General features: G+C 45.3%; 1 long non-coding RNA gene across 4 annotated transcripts in view; it reads right to left on the bottom strand.

Moving 5' to 3' along the window:
• Positions 1 to 1,228: 1,228 nt before the first annotated feature.
• Positions 1,229 to 17,573, bottom strand: part of LOC131829530 (uncharacterized) — a 64,569-nt gene continuing 48,224 nt past the window's right edge. For 2 of the 4 annotated variants that reach the window (XR_009352899.1, XR_009352898.1), the window contains exon 4: positions 1,229 to 2,443. This is a non-coding gene — a long non-coding RNA (uncharacterized LOC131829530). Of the gene's footprint in view, positions 2,444 to 6,500; positions 6,631 to 8,865; positions 9,287 to 17,573 lie in introns of those variants that run through there. The other 2 variants (XR_009352896.1, XR_009352897.1) reach the window with 2 other exon arrangements.

Here is a 17,573-nt window from a genome sequence, read left to right as displayed (position 1 = left end):
TCTCAAGTTCCTGGTTTATTGGTTTTTGAAGTGAGAACATTCTAGACTGATGATGTCCAAGCCTTCTCTCAGCTCTAAAATTTATATTTTCCTCTCCGACTTGGACAAACACGTTGACACATAAAGATTCCTTCTAACACATTCAATGTCAGAAGCAGAATTTTAAAATATTTCACTAATATAAGGGGCCAAAATCAATATGATAAAATTTAGCATAACTAAATGTCAATTCCTGCATTTGGGACCAACTGACCAATTCCACAAGTATGGATTCAGGGAGATTTGGCTTGAGAGCCATCTGGATTAAACAGCAACAGCCACACCTGGGAATTCTGTTGACCCCAATATTCAGTGAGTCAACTGCTCAATAAGCAGGTACTTACTGGGGTTTCTTCACTGAGACAGGGGTTGGATAAGACGGATCAGAGGGCCATGGCCTCTGATGATCCATCTAAAGATTCCAAGCTTCATTCACGCTTATCCCATCCCTTTAGCCTTTGTGTCAGTCCAATTAGACTGTGGCCCAGGGCACAACAGCCACAAGGTCAAGTGCCCCTATTGGATTTTAATGGGATCACTGAATGGCGCAAGGTCACCCGGAGAGCCTCCCAGCTTTTCCTTCTCTTTACCCTCAAGGTGTGATTGTTCTGGATTGTGGCTCCCCTGCCTGGTGTATAAAGTCACCTAAACACAAAACTCATAACCAGAAGGCAGCTTCGGGAATCCTCTCTCAGCTCTTCAAGCGTTACAGGCATTAAAAGGTGGTCCCCTGGAGGGCTCCACCACTCGGCTGCCTGGAACCGAATCTGTCTTAAAGTGGGAAATACGATCCAGGTGGGGATGGACTGTGATTTAACGCCGTTCAAGTACTATAGGGCGCACTTCTTAAAGAAACCGTTGTAAATTACTTGTGGCTGGGGCTGCCGGTGGATGGAGGGCATGGTATAGTACAAGAGCCCAGCTTGTATCTAATAATTGTTATATCTTCTCTGAAATTTACTGCCGATGTCTCAATTTTAACAATTTAAATAACAAGATTAACCAAGTGGAGCGAAGCTGAGGCAGGCCCGCACTCTTGATGAAAGGAAGACAACTCTTATGTGTGAGCACATTTTTACTTTGACGTGAGCAGTGACACACGGAGATGAAATCTGGTTAAAGCGGCAGCCTTCTCAACCCCATGACAGCTTCTTAGGCTAAGCACAACAATTTCAAGAGAGTGCACGCATACACTTGTTAACTTTACTCAAGAAGACTGATTAGGGGCAACGCTTATGAATATGATAATAAGAGGCGGGAGCCGGAAAGGTAAGCTAAAGAAGCTGGGTAATTGGCATACTGTTTTCTTCACTTCTAATGGAGCACTCTGCAGTCTTAATTCTTCGGGTGCATCAGTGTGTTCAGAAACGAGGTGAATCTCCTCCAGGAACCAAATATTAATGACGATAGCACATTTTATCTGACCTGATGCTGAGCTGCTGTGAATATTGTGAGTGGTCACATGTGATGTCCCATAGAAGACAGGCTCATTATCCTTGTGATGCTCTTTACTCCCTGTCCGGAAAAAGCCCCAGAATTTCAAAAGATGTTTCATGGCCAAAGTTATGTAACACATGCAGAGCTAGGCCTGTTCTGAAGGACAGCCATGTCCTTGGCAGCCAAATGTAAGACTATGCAGGGAAGTGGCAACATGACTTAGTAGACTTCCCCCCAGATTGCAGGATCTTATGGAAGAGTAAAGAGACTAGAAACAACTAGCAACAACTAGTGAGCAACAAGAGCTCAGGAAAGGCATTTAACTTTTCTGGATCACTCTTTCTTCTACAGTAAATCCAAGAACTGGACTGTGATATCAGTTCCTTCTGGCTTCACCATCCTATGAACTTATACTCCTAATCTAAGGGCAATTAAAACCAATTCAAATTCACTTGCATCATTTTAAGCTAAATACCATTCAAGCAAACAGTTCAGCAGTTTCTTAAAAAGTTAAACATTCCCCCACCATACACACCATAAGATTCAACCATTGCCCTTCTAGATATTTCCTACCTAGGAAATATGAACCCTGAAGGAAAATGAACCCTGAAGTCTGCATGGAGTCTTAGACACAACTGTCCATCTCACATCTGTATGTGTAATACAGAAATATGCTGCATTCATTGGAATGGAATACTACCCAGCAAGAAAGACCAATGAATTGTTGATGTGCTCAACACAGGCAAGTCTCAAAATAAGTATGCTGAGCAAAAGAAGCCAAACAAAAACAGTACATTCAGAGTGCTTGGGGGGGCTCAGTTGGTTAGGCAACTGTCTTCAGCTTGAGTCATGATCCCGGAGTCCAGGGATCGAGTCCCGCATCAGGCTCCCAGCTCCACAGGAAGTCTGCTTCTCCCTCTGACCTTCTCCCCTCTTATGCTCTCTCTCTCAAATAAATAAATAAAATCTTAAAAAAAAAAACAGTACATTCAGCATAATTCCATTTATGTAACAGTCCAGAAAATTGAAACTATCTATAGTCCTAGAAAAGCAGATCAGTGGTGTTGGGGACAGGATGGGGAGGGCATGAGGGAGAGGGAGAATTTACAAAGGGTCACAAAGAAACTTTTGGGATGATGGATATGTTTGTTATCACGATTGTGATGATGGGTCCTTGGGTTCATGTATATGTCAAAGCCCTTGGATGCATGTATATGTCAAAGCCCATCGAAGTATACACTTCTAATACATGCAGTTTATCATCTGCCAATGACATCTCCAAAAAAGTAGTTTTTAAACAAAAAGTGTAAATACTATGCACAAATCTTAATGCAAGTTCTGAGATATTCAAAGAATCAGAAATGCGTGCTGAGATGAGGAGGATAAGGGTGTTCGAGGCAGCAACTATTTATACACGCAAGAAAAAGACAAACTGGAAACAGCTTAAATGCCTAAAAGGAGAGATTACATTAGGTCAAGTATGGCATATTTGTATATTGGGATGTGATGCGGTCATTGAAAGTCATGACAAAATACTGTCGTGAGAAACTGTTTATGATCAATTTCAATGTGAAAAAAGCAAGGTACAAGGCAACATGTAGAGCATAATGGAACTATATTTTTTTCAAGTCTGTGCTGGAGGTTGATAATTAATTACCCTTCTCTCTTCCCCTCCAATTGAGAAGCAGAGTTGAGATCCGGGTGGATGGAAACAAAATACAAGCTTTGTTACTAGGAGCTCTGATGGGAAAAAATGTAGCCTGGAGCTAAGGCAGAGCGGGCTCCCTACTCTTCCTCTGTGAATCTTCCTGAGCCCCTGAGAACTACAGCTCATCACTGTGAGGCAGGGCCAGCCCTGAGTTTATCTCTGTGCAGCGTTCTCAACCCCCCGTTGCTGGTTCCTGGCATGTTGGGTGAGGCTGTCTAATAGGGTGCAGGCCAGTGCAGGCCGTTAGCATCCCTAGCCATCACCCATCAGGTAGCATAGAATCAGCCCCCCCAAAGCATTGTGACAATGAAGAGTCTTTCCCACATGTTTCCAAATGCTCCGCCAACCAAGGATGGTGAGCTGCCCTGGGCTGAGAACCCACAGAGGTACTGAGGCTAAGCCAAGGTGAAACTCATGAACCATGAGTGGAAGGGGCATGCTTGTGTAATTTCCCTCATCTCCCCTCCCTCCACAAATCCCTCTTCCCATGGGCACAGGGGAGTATGTGAGGCAGCAGAGGGAAAAGTGAAAGTGCTCTACCTAGTACTTCTTTAGAGAAGGAAGTTCCCATTTAATTGTCCTAAGTATAAACCTAAGGAGGAAAAAAGGAACGGTTCCCCTTGCCATCTGCATGTCTCTGTAAAGGTGAAGAGAAAGATCTGGAAGGACATATGCCCTGTTGCTTTCAAGGCTACCTTGCCTGGCTGGGTGTGGGACTGCAGAAAGGGAGCATCGTGGGGGATTCTTTTTCTTTGGCTTTTTGCAATTTCGGTTTTCCAGGTTTTCTAAATACGTGACTCTTGCTACATGGTGGGGTAGGAGGGTGGGGGGCAGCCCCTTTTCCATATAAGGGAAAAAGTAAACTAAAAGGAAGGAGAATTCTTGAGCTTTCCAGAACTACAGTGCTAGGCAGTACCTGGCCTGAGACGCCCCCCTCCCCACTTCAGGATCCCCAGGGCACCATCATACGCTTTGTGAAGATGCCATTTGGGGACGTGTTGCCCATCACCTATGGTACTCAGTGTTGCCCTGAAAGTGTCTGAAGTGCTCTGTACATGGGATTAGATTCTGCTTTTACCTTTCCTTAGCATGAAGTAATTTTTCTAGAATGGCCTCCACTCAGCATCCTTACAGGACTGACATTCAGGCATGCCCTGAATCAACCTTCTCAAATGGACCCATCCAAAGCCTCACAGGCTGCATCTACTGCACAACTAAAATTACAGAAAGGCATGGACATTCAACTACCTAAAGATTTCAACACTGAAAAATACAGGGCCATATAATGGTGCTATTCTTAATATAATCCCACGATTTGTGTTCAGATACTAATTTATAAAGCCTTATCTGCAGCTTTGTCCTATAATAGGAAACAACATTGTGCAGAAACCATCTTCTTTCTGTCTCCTATCCTGCAACTCTACCCATAGCCTCATTTGAAGATAACATCAAAAGTCTGGGTTGAGACCCTCTAAGTGGAAGCCTGGTTCCCACAGCCCATCATCCCTCATCATCCTCGCCCTGGAGCTGGGGCAATGGCATCTCAGATGCAAGCTCTGGCCATCATTACCCTCAGTCTCTAGGATGACCCTCCTTGGAGGTAGGGGAAGGGTCAGGTGTTTGGAAACACATGGCTCAGACAGAAAGAGGTCAATGACTCAGCCAGCAGAGATGCAGGTAGCAGATCAGCCAGACCATATTGGGCTTGAAACATTTCAATCCAGGTCTCTGCTCAGGTGAGACATTTTCACAGAAGACACACAGTGCCAAGTCAGTGAGATCCCTGTGGGGTGGGCTGGCCACAATTTCTGAAAAGCAACACTTATGAAGACTGTTTTTATTTCTTGAATAACTTCAGATGGTCTCTATGGCATCTGCTACAACCACAAATGGGAAAGCCTTAATTTAAAGAAACTTCTGTTTTTTCTGGTTGCAGTAATTCTGGATTGGTGTAGGACTGTGTATGTATGTATAAGTTTATGGAAGCTCTTCCCCATGCAACTTGGCTGCATTTTTAGCAAAGGATCCCAAATTTTGGGGATCTCTTACCATTTCAAGTGGCCAATCTCTCTGAGCCACATGTTTTCAAATGCCTGACACCCACCCAACCTACAGGGAGTAGGGTAGGAAAAAAGAAGTTAGAAACACACCCTGAATCCTGCCAGGCAAGCACTGGGCAACCAAGAGTACTATATATGGGAACCGAGGCTCTGGCTGGCAGGTGAGGAACTCGGAGCCAAATTGATAGGGATTACTCAGATTTGGGGGCATGCTGGGAATGACACCAGGGAATTCTCCAAGATCTTTCTATACCAGTCGACAGTAAGATGTATATTTTCTGTGGTGACCTGGTACACATAGCTAGCTACACGTGGACACAGATATAAACACATAACTGAAACCAGCTCCCAAAACTTCCTGCTGCGGAACAGCTCTTCAATAATTATTTCTCAAATGAACAAAGCCCAGCCAGACCTTAGAGAAACCAGACTCACCTTGCCAGAGGTGGTGCACTCTGATGGTTCTTATTCTTTTTCATTTCTTTAAAAAGGGAATGAGTTGCAATCCACTAACATGATGTCACCACCACTAACAGGTAGCCTGTTCTGAAAGGAGTTTCAGGCACTGCCTGTCCCTCATCGAAGATTCCTGAAACTTGCCAAGTAGGAAGCAGGGGCTTTGGGGCCCTGGGGGCACGCAGGCTGGCCGAGGCCCTGTCTGGGTGGGCAGAGTACTGTCAGGTCCATCGCAGGCCGCAGAAGAGAACTATGTTCTGTGTCTCCGTCCCAATCCACACACGGCCCCGCGGTCCCCTCACATGAAACCATTCCTCAAACCCAGAAATACAGTCAGAAGTCAGAAGTCAGGCTGGCAATCATTGGCCTCAATATCTTGTCGGAGGACCAGGAAGGGGGAAGAATAGCACCATTATATGGCAGCTGTGAAAATCATGGAGCAACTTGGCAAATGAAAAATCCACTTAGTCCCACCAGCAGCACGAAAGTGAGGAATTAAACAACTTCGTAAATAAAGGGTTCATTACTCTCGATGCATTAATACACACTTAAGACCTATTGAAAACTTCCCATTTCAAGATAAATGAAAAGCATTAGCTGTTCATTTCCCAAGCCAGATGGGCTGTTTCCACAGCCCGGCGCTGGAGGTCTGAGGGCCTGGTCAGCCCGGGGCGGGCTCAAGTGGCAAGCAGGCTGGTGGAGGTCGGGGACCCGGGAGGGGCAGGTCCCTGCATTTCCGCTCTGGTGAAGGTTGGAACCATGGCCCCGTTTTTCACTCAGGGGATGTCCTCAGCGCACACCTGATGAAGTTGGGAGGAAAGTTCTATGCCAGTGCATTTGCTTCCTCCGAGTTTCATCATCCTTCACCAAATACGCATAATTGCTCCGTGTTGAAGAGGTGCTAGGGACAGAGGCGCTGCTGGTAATTGCCTAATGGGCGGGCGAAATGAGGTGTGAGGCACATCGGTGTGAAAAAGGCAATAGCCACAAGTTTATTAACATTGAAAATTAAAATAAGCTTGGCCCCAGCCAGGCAGCCCTTGCTGAAATGAATCCCATTATCCCTCTAATAACTGCACGGGGGGGCTCAATTGGATGCCACCCAGGGGGGTAGAGAGGCCGCGATGCAGGTCACCTCTCTGCCAGCTTCGGGGAGCTGAGACTGTCTGGTTCACTGAGGGCTAGCACAGAGGAAACACGAACACCCGTGCACGCCTCCGCCCAGCCGCTCCCCTGGCCACACTGAAAGCCGTGGGCAGGTGAGGAGCTATGAAGTGGGGAAGCCCAACTCTATGCCGTTCTGACCCGGGTACCTCTTTCAATAGCTGCTGAATGGAATTTGCAAAGGTGTGCTGTAGGGCTCTGGAACAGGATCTTTTTTTTTTTTTTTTTTTTTTTTTTAAGATTTTATTTATTTGAGAGAGAGAGAAAATGAGCAGTGGGGAAGGGCAGAGGGAAAGAGAGAGAAAGAGAAGCTCTTCTTGAGAACTTGAGAACAAAACTGACAGAGGAAAGGCATGCAGAGGAATAGGAGGACTGGCCCTCAGAAGGCAGGCTTTGAGCTGGGAACTAGTAGACCGTAAGCTCGGAGGGAGGGTGGTGCAGGGAAAACCACGTGGGGGAGTTTGAATTTAATGCTGGACTTAAAGGGAACCCGTGTAGGTTTCAGACAAGAAGAATCACGTGATTAAAGGATTTAAATCACTTGACAGCACATTTGCTTTACATTAGAAAAATATGTTTGGGTTTTAAATTTTAATTCACCTTCAATTTTGTGAATTTCAGTCACTATTATATTCAAAGCCACTTGCTTAGAATGGGAGTCAGTGCTGCCCAGAAATCTAACTAACTGTATCTCCCAGGCTCATTCACTCCCTTCCTTTCAGAGTGAAAATTTTGAACTTCTTCTCTCTTCTCAAACTCCTGGCACCTCTGCTTGGGTCCTGCTCTCAGGGCTGACCTGCCTCTTCTTCCTACTCCTCCTACTTCTACCCTCTGGCCTGCCTTTGGCCTGATGCTCTGCCCCCTCCCGTCTCTGCCAACACCTCCACCTGTGGCCAGAAGGCCCCTCCCCCACTCGAGGGTGCTCCTCCCACTGTCATTGGTAAGGTCACAGCTGACCTAATGACCTATAGTGTTGCTAAATGCAATGATCCACTCTCCATCCTAATCTTCTCTGAACTCCTGGCAGCCTTTGCACTTGGCTCCCAGGACACTGTTCCTTCTCGGTCTCCATCTGGTTTCTTCCCATTTTTTTCAACCTCTAAAAATTATAATGAGTCCTTGGCCTCTTCGCTCTCTGAACTCTATCCCTAGTCGGTCTCATCCAGGCTCGAGGCTGTAAACACCACCTACCTGCTAACAAGTCCCACATTTCAATCTCCAGTTTGGATCACTCCCAACTCTGGATTGGTCTCTACTTGAAGGTCTAACAGGCATCTGGAATTTACGATTTCCAGACGTGAATTCCTGGCTCCTGCCCACCTCCTACCCCCTTCCCCCCCACACGCCCTGCCTCTACACACATGTGCCAAAACCTGCTTCCCAGCAGCCTTCTCAGTGGCAGCTCCCTCCTCCCCTTTGCTCAGGACCAAAACCTCAGCCATCCTTACCTGCTCTCACACCCTCCATTCCAGTCCATCAGCAAAGCCAACTGACCCTGTTCCTACACTAAATCCGGACTGACCGCTTCTCGCCGTCTCCACGCCATCTCCAAATCACCATCACTCCCAGGATCACTGCCACAACCTTGTATCTGGTCTCCCGGCTTCCATCTTTGCCCTAATACAGCCTATGCTCAACACACGAGCCAGAGCATCCTTTGTAAAGTAAAATTCGGAGCATGTCGCTTCAGGCTGAAAGCCTCCTAATGACTACCCAGATACTCAGAGTAGCATCCAACCTCCTTACGATAGCCTAAGAAGTCCTACCCTCTCTGGCCCCAGCTACTTCTCTGTCTATCCTCTCCCTCACTCCCTCTGCTCTGGACACTGGCCCTGGCTGTTTCTCAAACACCCCTTTGCACATATTGGTCATGCTGGCTGCAGTGGAATTCTCCCAGAGGGTCCCGTGGCTGGCTCCTCCGGGTCCCCAGATCCTGCTCCGTGTCACCCACCTGTTCAGTGAAACCTTCCCGCCCGCTCTGTATGAAGCACCCACACATACTGGCCCTGTAGTTTGCTTCTTCAGCTTGACTCTTCTCCATTCAGCTTATCGCCATCTGTGAAACCGAGTCCTTGTCCTTCCGTGTTCGTCTCTCAGTAGAACAGAGCTCATCTGGGGTAGGACCTATGTGGTGCTCACTCCCGTTCAGTGCCTACCATGGAGTAGGAGCTCCATAAATGCTCATGGAATGAGCAGTACTTATCGGAACCCACACTTTGCACCTGCTATCTGCAAGGAAAACACAAAACCCCCCTCTGCCCCAGCCATCCAAGGCCAGGTAGCTCAACGTCCAAGGTGTGGACTAACTCCCACAGCTGCCACAAACACTGCCTGAATGCCCAGCCCTGCCGGCCCACCGTCCTCCGTCCCCCATCCCGCAGGATTACCAGGAGTGTATTCCTGCCCTCTGATCCCTTGCCTGGGAAATGAGTTTTCTGATGCCAGCTGCTGCCTGGTTGCTTCCCTCCAAAACAAACGTAATCGACCGTAACCCACAGTTTCCTTCCATTAAGCTGAGGGAGCAGGGGCCGGGATGCCAAGTCTCAGCTCTTCCATTTACTGACTATTTTGGCCAAGGTTTTTAATCTCCTAAATCTCAGCTTTCTTACGAATAGGACGGGAAAAGCAGAGCGGACTTCCAGGGACGTCATGGGATTAAATGAAATGAAGAGTGGGTAACACCTGAAGCCCGGCACATGCTCACTGGATGCTGGTTTCCTTTCTAATCCCATCGAAAGGTGACCCTAGAATCACTGTGAAGTGACAGTTTCTAACCCAGCACTCTGGGTTAACCCCTGGCCAAGGCTCAGGGATGGTGGAAACCAGCATAGGCTGTGTGAACCTGTTCAGGCTTTTCACCTCCTTTCTCTCCTCCTCCTCCTCCCTCTCCTCCTTCACACAAGCCCACAGAGGCACAGATTGCCCTTGGCATCCTTCTCACATTTATGGCAGACCTTCCCCGTCCTGCAAGGGTGGTGAACTGAATTCAGAAAAATGACACGTCGTTACAAATATATTGCATGTTGTAAAATAAAAGAATGTCCTTGTTAGAAAGCCAAATGACTTACTTTGGGAGTAACTTTAAATGACGGGCATGGGATACTGTGAACGCAGAGTGCACGTGTTACACTTTGGTATAATACTTTAAATATACATGTGGCACTCAAATATCAATACATGTGGATGTTGGCATTAATCCTCTAACTGGAATGATCTCTGACGGTAACTCTCCATTACTCAGCTCTCTATTGATTTGGGTTCAGACGTGGAGAAGACTCAGACCAGGTCTCCACTGAGGAGAGTGGCATGGAGAGTTGGTAATTATCCAATGAATTCCAGTAATTATGCAATGAATTACAAACTGTCTATACCAGCGTTTCCTGGAATGTTTAATTCAGCAACATACCTGTGAACTTTCCAGGACACATTTGGAGGAGTGAGTTGGGGAAGAGGGCTACCCAAAGGGGATGCCTGTCCACTTCTCACTGCCCTAGTATATGTCCCCTACACCCCCTCACCCTTTAGCCCCTTAATAAAAATAACATATTCTTATTAACACATGTAATCCACATGACTTTGGGTTTCAGTCTGCCACCATCCCTTCTGCTTCCAAAGTAAAAACACTAAAGTAAAAGGAAAAAAAAAGAAGTTAAGGAACCCCTACCTGATTATGTGTGTCACGTCAAGTAGGTACTGTCTGCATTAGATGGCTTAACTAAAATGCTGTGATTACTACTCTGAAGCTAGGATTTTGACACAGGTCATGGACCTCTTTAAGAACTGGGAAAGAAGAGGCTGTACCCTCAAAGCCCAACTTTGTCTGGGTACATCTCTGCTTCTCTTCAGGATATGTTTGTTGCTGAGGTCCCCCAGACTCCTGCAAACCAACCATTTATGACCCCACACTGGCAGGGTTGAGTCCAACATGAGTCATATGTCTTTTTTGTTGGAGAAATCATTTAAATGACGGGCATGGGATACTGTGAACGCAGAGTGCACGTGTTACACTTTGGTATAATACTTTAAATATACATGTGGCACTCAAATATCAATACATGTGGATGTTGGCATTAATCCTCTAACTGGAATGATCTCTGACGGTAACTCTCCATTACTCAGCTTATTTTCAACAACAAACTTAGCAAAGTGAGTGACTACCAGAAGCTAGGTGTTTTTGATGATGAGTGATTCTGGGAATGAGGGAGAAGCCTCCAGATACTTCTGAAAGACCCAGCACCTCTCCCATGTTCAATGGTTCTTTCTCTTGTGCTCTGCCATAAGAAGTATTCATTGCACTTTCTACCAAATCAGATGATGACAATACTAACTGAACTCCTAAGATTTCACTCTCCCTTCTGGTCCATGATTCATGATTAGCCAGATGGCCAAAGTAGGATGAACCTATGGTTCTTTCAGGGTAGCCACAGGGCAAAAGAAAGCTTGTTAAAGCTCTCATTCCTTCATGAGTTCGGGTTTTCTTCTGGTACAAAAAAAAAAAAAAAGGTAGGTTCAGGAGCATTTCCCTCTTCAGCACAATCACAAAGGCACTCACCACTGACATAGGGAGTGTGGAACTTGATGGAGTCGGTATTGGGACAAGTTATCATGTCTACTTTAGTGGGTTTTCATGTCAATCAGGAAACTAGTTAGGTTCCCTCAGGAACTTTACGGCCGTCCTCGAGACCCTCTCATGTCCTCAACCAAGGACCATTAACATGTGTATTCCACTGGACCTCCCTGCAGCATGCATGCTATTGGCTCTTCAGGCAAAGGGGGGCAGAATTCACTCAACAAATGCTTATTAAGCACCTGCTATGTCCAGCCCTGTGCTAGAACATGGGGTGCAATAGTTAATAAGGTAAACATTCTGCTGTCCTCACAGAGATTGCTCTGTGATGAAAATATCCCCAGGCATGTGGTCAGAGATCAGCATTTGAATCCAGACTCCCACTTTATCTTGTTGAGCCTCAGTTTACCTTAAGCGAAATCAAGGAGGTAGTTCTATTGACCACCCTACCTATCCACCACACAGATCAGATAAACATGCTGACATGCTCTATAAACTTCTATCGTTTACATTATGAGAAGATAACGTATGACCACTATAGAAATTTAAATTTTTTTTTCATTCTCAAGAAAATTGAAAGCAGAGACTTAAGCAGCTAAGTACACATCCATATTCATAAGCAATATATTCACAAGAGCCAAAACATAGAAACACCCCAAAGATCCACCAATAGATAAACAGATTAACAAAATGTGGTACACACATACAACAGAATATTCTTCATCCTTAAAAGGGAAGAAAATTCTGACATCTGCTACAATATGTATGAACTTTGAAGACATTATACTAAGTGAACTACATCAGACACAAAGGGAGAAATATTGTATGATTCCATTCGTGTGCAGTAGCTAGAGTGGTCAAATTCACAGAGGTAGAAGGTAGAATGGCAGTTACCAGGAGCTGTGGAGAAGGGGAGGGGGGGTGTGCTGTTGACTAGGTTCAGGGTTCCAGACGGCCATGAAGAAGTTCTGGGGCTGGACGCTGATGGTTGTACAAGAGTGCGAACGCCCTTAATGCCACTGAACTACACACTTAAAAATCACTAAAATGGTTTTAAAAGATACTTTCGGGAATGCAACTGGGGCTGTGTGTGCCAAAGCTAAGCTCCAGCAACTCTTCCTGGAGGGGGATCCTGACCGTGCCTCCGCCTGGTGTCTTCCCACTGCCTGTGGTCTGGTCTGCACCCTGCCTTTGTCAGCCCAAAGGGCGCTGGTCCAGCTATTCATAAGCACATAAAGCAGTGCAGCATGTATGTGGGAAGGACCAAAACACAGCACTGACCTTTTTTTTTTTTTTTTTTTTTAGCAAGAATCGCTATCAGGTATAATGTAAGTCAGTACCCCACCCTCTCTGCTTTCTGTCAGTAATTCCTCATGAGAAGGCATGTGAAGGCTTTTTGATGAACAATGAAGCAAGACTGGGAAGACTAAATGTTTAAGTGGCACCGTGAGAGAATGGGATGTTCTTGCCAAAGGGACCTGAGTCTTTGAAGTCTATTGAGAACAGACATATATGTCCGTGGCTTCCATCACTGTAGTGGAGACGCCTCTTCCAAGAGGGTCGGAAATGACCAGTCCACTGGCTGCCACTCCTTCTCCCTTGAACAAGTTCTGCGTGGGCCCTGGTAACATTTGCCTCTGAGACCCTCTTTTTTTGTCCTGCTTCTAGGGGTGAACAACCTTTCCCCTTTCTGATCAAATCATTCTTTCTTTGGATTTTTTTTTTTAAGATTTTATTTATTTATTTTTTTGACAGAGAAAGAGACAGAAAGAGCAAAAGCAGGGGGAGCAGCAGAGGGAGGGGGAGAAGAAGGCTCCCCAAGGAGCCGGGAGCCTGAGGCGGGGCTCCATCCCAGGACCCCCGATCAGGACCCGAGCCGAAGGCAGACGCTTTAACCAACTGAGCCACCCAGGGGCTCCTCTTTAGATTTTCTAATAAAATGTTCAAACAGGTTCTATTTAAGTTGTGTGGGTCTGAGCAGTACTTCAGCTCCTTCAGGCGACTTCTAATGCCTCCACTCTGACATATGTTGTGTTGAAGGGTTAAATCTCAGAGACAAATGACAGCCCCTCTTTATAGAGTTCTTGGGGATACCTCCTGGAACCCCCAAGTACTGGCGACTACTATACCCCATTCTTTCCTGTTTTCTCAGCACATGGGTAACTCAGGAGAAGCCAAAAGATCTCCTTCCTGTGCAGCTGAGCTGGGGCCCTAAACCGGACGTGTCTCTCACAGTGACTGATGCAAAGACGATGATCTTGCTGGAGAGGCAGACCTTCCCTCTTTCAGCTCTCCCTTGGCTCTGGTGCCAGTAATCGCCTGCTGTCTGTGACAAATGGCAGGGAAATCCCAGGCAGAGAGCTCAAAATGGACTTTGGATATTTCTCTTCCTGGCAGGCTCTTGTGCAAAGAGATGAAGTGCTGCTGGCCCCAAAGCTGTCTCCACTCAGATCCACCTGGCGGAGGTCGAGGATGAGGACCTCGGGTGGACTTTACCTTCAGCAGACCAGATCTGCCAATAAACAAAGGGAACCATGGTTTTGAGCCTGGTCAGCCCCTTAATCCTCTCTAAGCACACACATCACTCATGGCAGACTCTTACCCCAAACTGGAATTCACCGGAAGAAATCAATTTTTGGTGGCAGATGTTTTTTTCTCTCGCCTGTCTTCTCTTAAGCAAAATAAATTGCACAACTAGCAAGATTGATAGTAATAATATTAAGTTCATAATAATGCAAATCACTTCTTAAGTGTGAGACATGAGAAGATAAGTTGAGGAAAAGTTTGTGACAAAGGCACAGTTCTTAGGAGACCTTCTAGCATTATGCTATGTGCTATCTTCAACCTGATGAACATGGACTCGAGGGTCAGACCAACCTGTGATCAAATCCAAGCCCTTCTACCATGTTATTCTGGGTCATGGTTAGGTCATTTCATAAATAATAAAGTGGAATTAAAAGGTTGGATGGGAGGGGCGCCTGAGTGGCTCAGTGGGTTAAGCCTCTGCCTCCAGCTCAGGTCATGGTCTCAGGGTCCTGGGATCGAGCCCCACATTGGGCTCTCTGCTCAGCGGGGAGCCTGCTTCCCCCACCCCTCTCTCTGCCTGCCTGTCTGCCTGCTTGTGTTCTCCCCCACCCCTCTCTCTGTCAAATAAATAAATAAAATCTTAAAAAAAAAAAAGTTGGACGGGAGAATTGAGTTAGAGAGCATGTCTCAAGAACCCGGTATTATGTCACCTTGCACATAATAGAAGCTTAAAACATGGTGGTTCCTGTCTCCCTTTCTTCAATTTCTAAATAAGCACAGTCTAGCTTGTGTGTTTAATAGGTTTAACAAGTATGTCCTTAGAAGACACAGCAAATCCATACCTTTGATAAACAGCTTTACAATGGGCTGCTCTTGCGCTGTATATCCCAAAATCAAATGGACAGGCAAGCATCTAGAAAATCTAAAAGAAGCAAACTTTGCCCGATTCCCTGACCCTAGGGCATACCACACTGTGACAGGCTGATGCGACAGGAACTTCTCCATCCATTTCCACCAGGACAAAAGCTCTACCTAAGTCCACCCAGCAACTAGTCATACAGAGGAGTTTGGTGTGGAGGAGATTGGAGAAGAAAGCAAAAAGAAGTGAGAGGTCACCAGCTTGCCTTTGACCTCTGACCTCATCTCACTGCCAACTTTAGGATGCCCCAGCCTCTTTCAGCCATCAGAGCTTGTGAACTCTGGAGACATGGCAGGTGCCTGAGCCCCAGCAGGGGAGGCTTCCCAGGCACTGATTGAGAGAGGGCAAAGTGGAGAGATTCGGGGGTCTCCTGCTCCTCTTGCTCTTCCTCAACAGCCCCCTTGAAGATTATAGATCCCCCAAGACCAAATCACTTCCTTTTTAAGCTGTCCTCACATTTGGAACTGCCATAAAGACAGCAATAAAATGAGAGGTACCCTCAGATTACCATCTGCAGGTGTTCTAAGATGCAGCAAGCCATTTGAATCCCCCCTTAGGCCAGTGGATTCATTCCATCTGTGCCTGCAATTCAGCCGAGACCAGCCTTTTCTGATTCCTGAAATGTCTGTTTCTCCTTTTTTTTTTTTTTTATCATACCAAAGAAGAGAAATCAGCATTTCTATCCATATTATTAGAACCAAAAATAGCCTCTTTTCTCCCCAACCCACATCATTGCCACATTACAAATACATTTTGTGCAGCCACCTTAAAGGTTGTTGTGTTTCCCTCCTGCTTTCTCTTTTCATTATACAAGATTTCCAGTTATTCAGTATTTTGTTCTCATTAGAACACTGCTTGTCACATGTTTTCACCAGAGACATTCATCACCAAGGTCAAAGGGTGAATATCGTGATCTATTACGCTTAGAGGAATCTAATGAAAAGCCACATAATTATCCAATTTAAAGAGAAGCATGTAAAAAAGAAGGGACCACTTGCTATAATTTAAATTGTTTTGTTTCCCTGAAGCAAAATTCAGCACCTGATTGACAGGACCTAATGATAATTCTTATTGATATGGTGATGTTAATTGTGGAGAGATATTTAATAAGTCTCATATTCTGGAGGTAAATGTGTGCTCTTAACCTGCACCTGAACCTGATTTTTGATGCAGCGTGGGGATGAGGTACAGATACAGATAAGTGAGCACAAGTGGATTTTCAGTCTTGTGTGGCAGAATGGAAATTGGAATCTTCAGAATCTATTAGGAGAACAATTCCACAGTTGCTCACACTTTTATAAATTATACTGTATGCTATAGAAAGACACAAAGTCAGGGGAGGTTCAAGAGAGGATGTGTCGTGACTTTGCACAGAAGTTTCTAGGGTGGTACCAGATGGTGGTGTTTTTAATCAGAGACACAAACCGAAGACCAGGATCTGTACTCATTTTCAAACAAAATGGGCTAATGAAATCCATTCCCTAGATCACCTCTCTCCCACCCCCAGGCTCACCTTGCAGAAAAAAGAAGCTAACTTCGAAACCTAGGTAAATTCTTGGAAGAAAATAAATTCTTATACCATGAAAAAAAAAAAAAAACATTTGAGAAGACATTTTTAGGCCTAGATTTCCAAAAGAAGTGATGGGTGGGGGCTGAAAATATCAGCCAGATCTCGCACCATCATGAGATCTCTCTGGGCTCTGGGAACCAGCTTCTGGGCTGTGGACGGAACTGGGGTCAGCACTGACTTTCTGAGCATTGAGCTCCGTTTCCAAATTATTACCCTGACGAGAGAAGATGACTCTGAAGACATGCTTCTGTGTGACTCTGTAAGCTACAGCCTGCCCTAAGAAACTGTGCATTTTTGTGTTTTCATTACATTCTAGCAAAGTTTTAAGTATTGGAGCTTTAAAACTGCATCTGCTGTCACAAGACACTTCCAGAACTCGGGGATTGATACTCATATAGCCATTTTCGGACAAATAATACAAAGTAAAAAAACTGAAACCTATTCTAAAGACAAAGCGACTTGAAAAATAATAAAGCGTTCTAGATCTGAAGGAGGGAACTTCAAGATGTGGAGTTAAAAAAAAATTTTGTGAAACTCTGAATTAACTCAGTTTTCCATTTTTACTTACAGAAAAAGACTCGTCCATGGTGAGCATTTTAATATATCCTGTTCGATATAATTATTCACACCAATAAACTCCAAAATAAGCAAGCCAAAGATGGTTATAAACTGAGTCACAGTGGGTCACTGTTACCACAAACTAAGAGCTGTCAAGTTATAAATAGGAACATGAAAGTTAAGATGTTATTATTAAAGGGGTGTCACAGAAAACAAGAATAATTGTTCATGAACAAATATTTAAAATATTCAAAGCATTCCACGATAAGATTCTTTTGAACAGGGGCGCCTGGGTGGCTCAGTGGGTTAAAGCCTCTGCCTTCGGCTCAGGTCATGATCCCAGCCTGGGATCGAGCCCCGCATCGGGCTGTCCGCTCCGCGGAGATCCTGCTTCCTCCTCTCTCTCTTTCTACCGGCCTCTCTGCCTACTTGTGATCTCTGTCTGTCAAATAAATAAATAAAGTCTAAAAAAAAAAAAAAAAAGATTCTTTTGAACAGAGCATATGGGGCTAGAACATAGTGGATGATCAGTAAATGAAATGAGCAAGAAATTCTATTTTTCTTTTTGC

Source organism: Mustela lutreola, chromosome 4 (genome assembly GCF_030435805.1).
Source record: "Mustela lutreola isolate mMusLut2 chromosome 4, mMusLut2.pri, whole genome shotgun sequence".
Taxonomy (NCBI): Eukaryota; Metazoa; Chordata; class Mammalia; order Carnivora; family Mustelidae; genus Mustela; species Mustela lutreola.
This window is presented reverse-complemented; position numbering and strand designations above follow the sequence as displayed.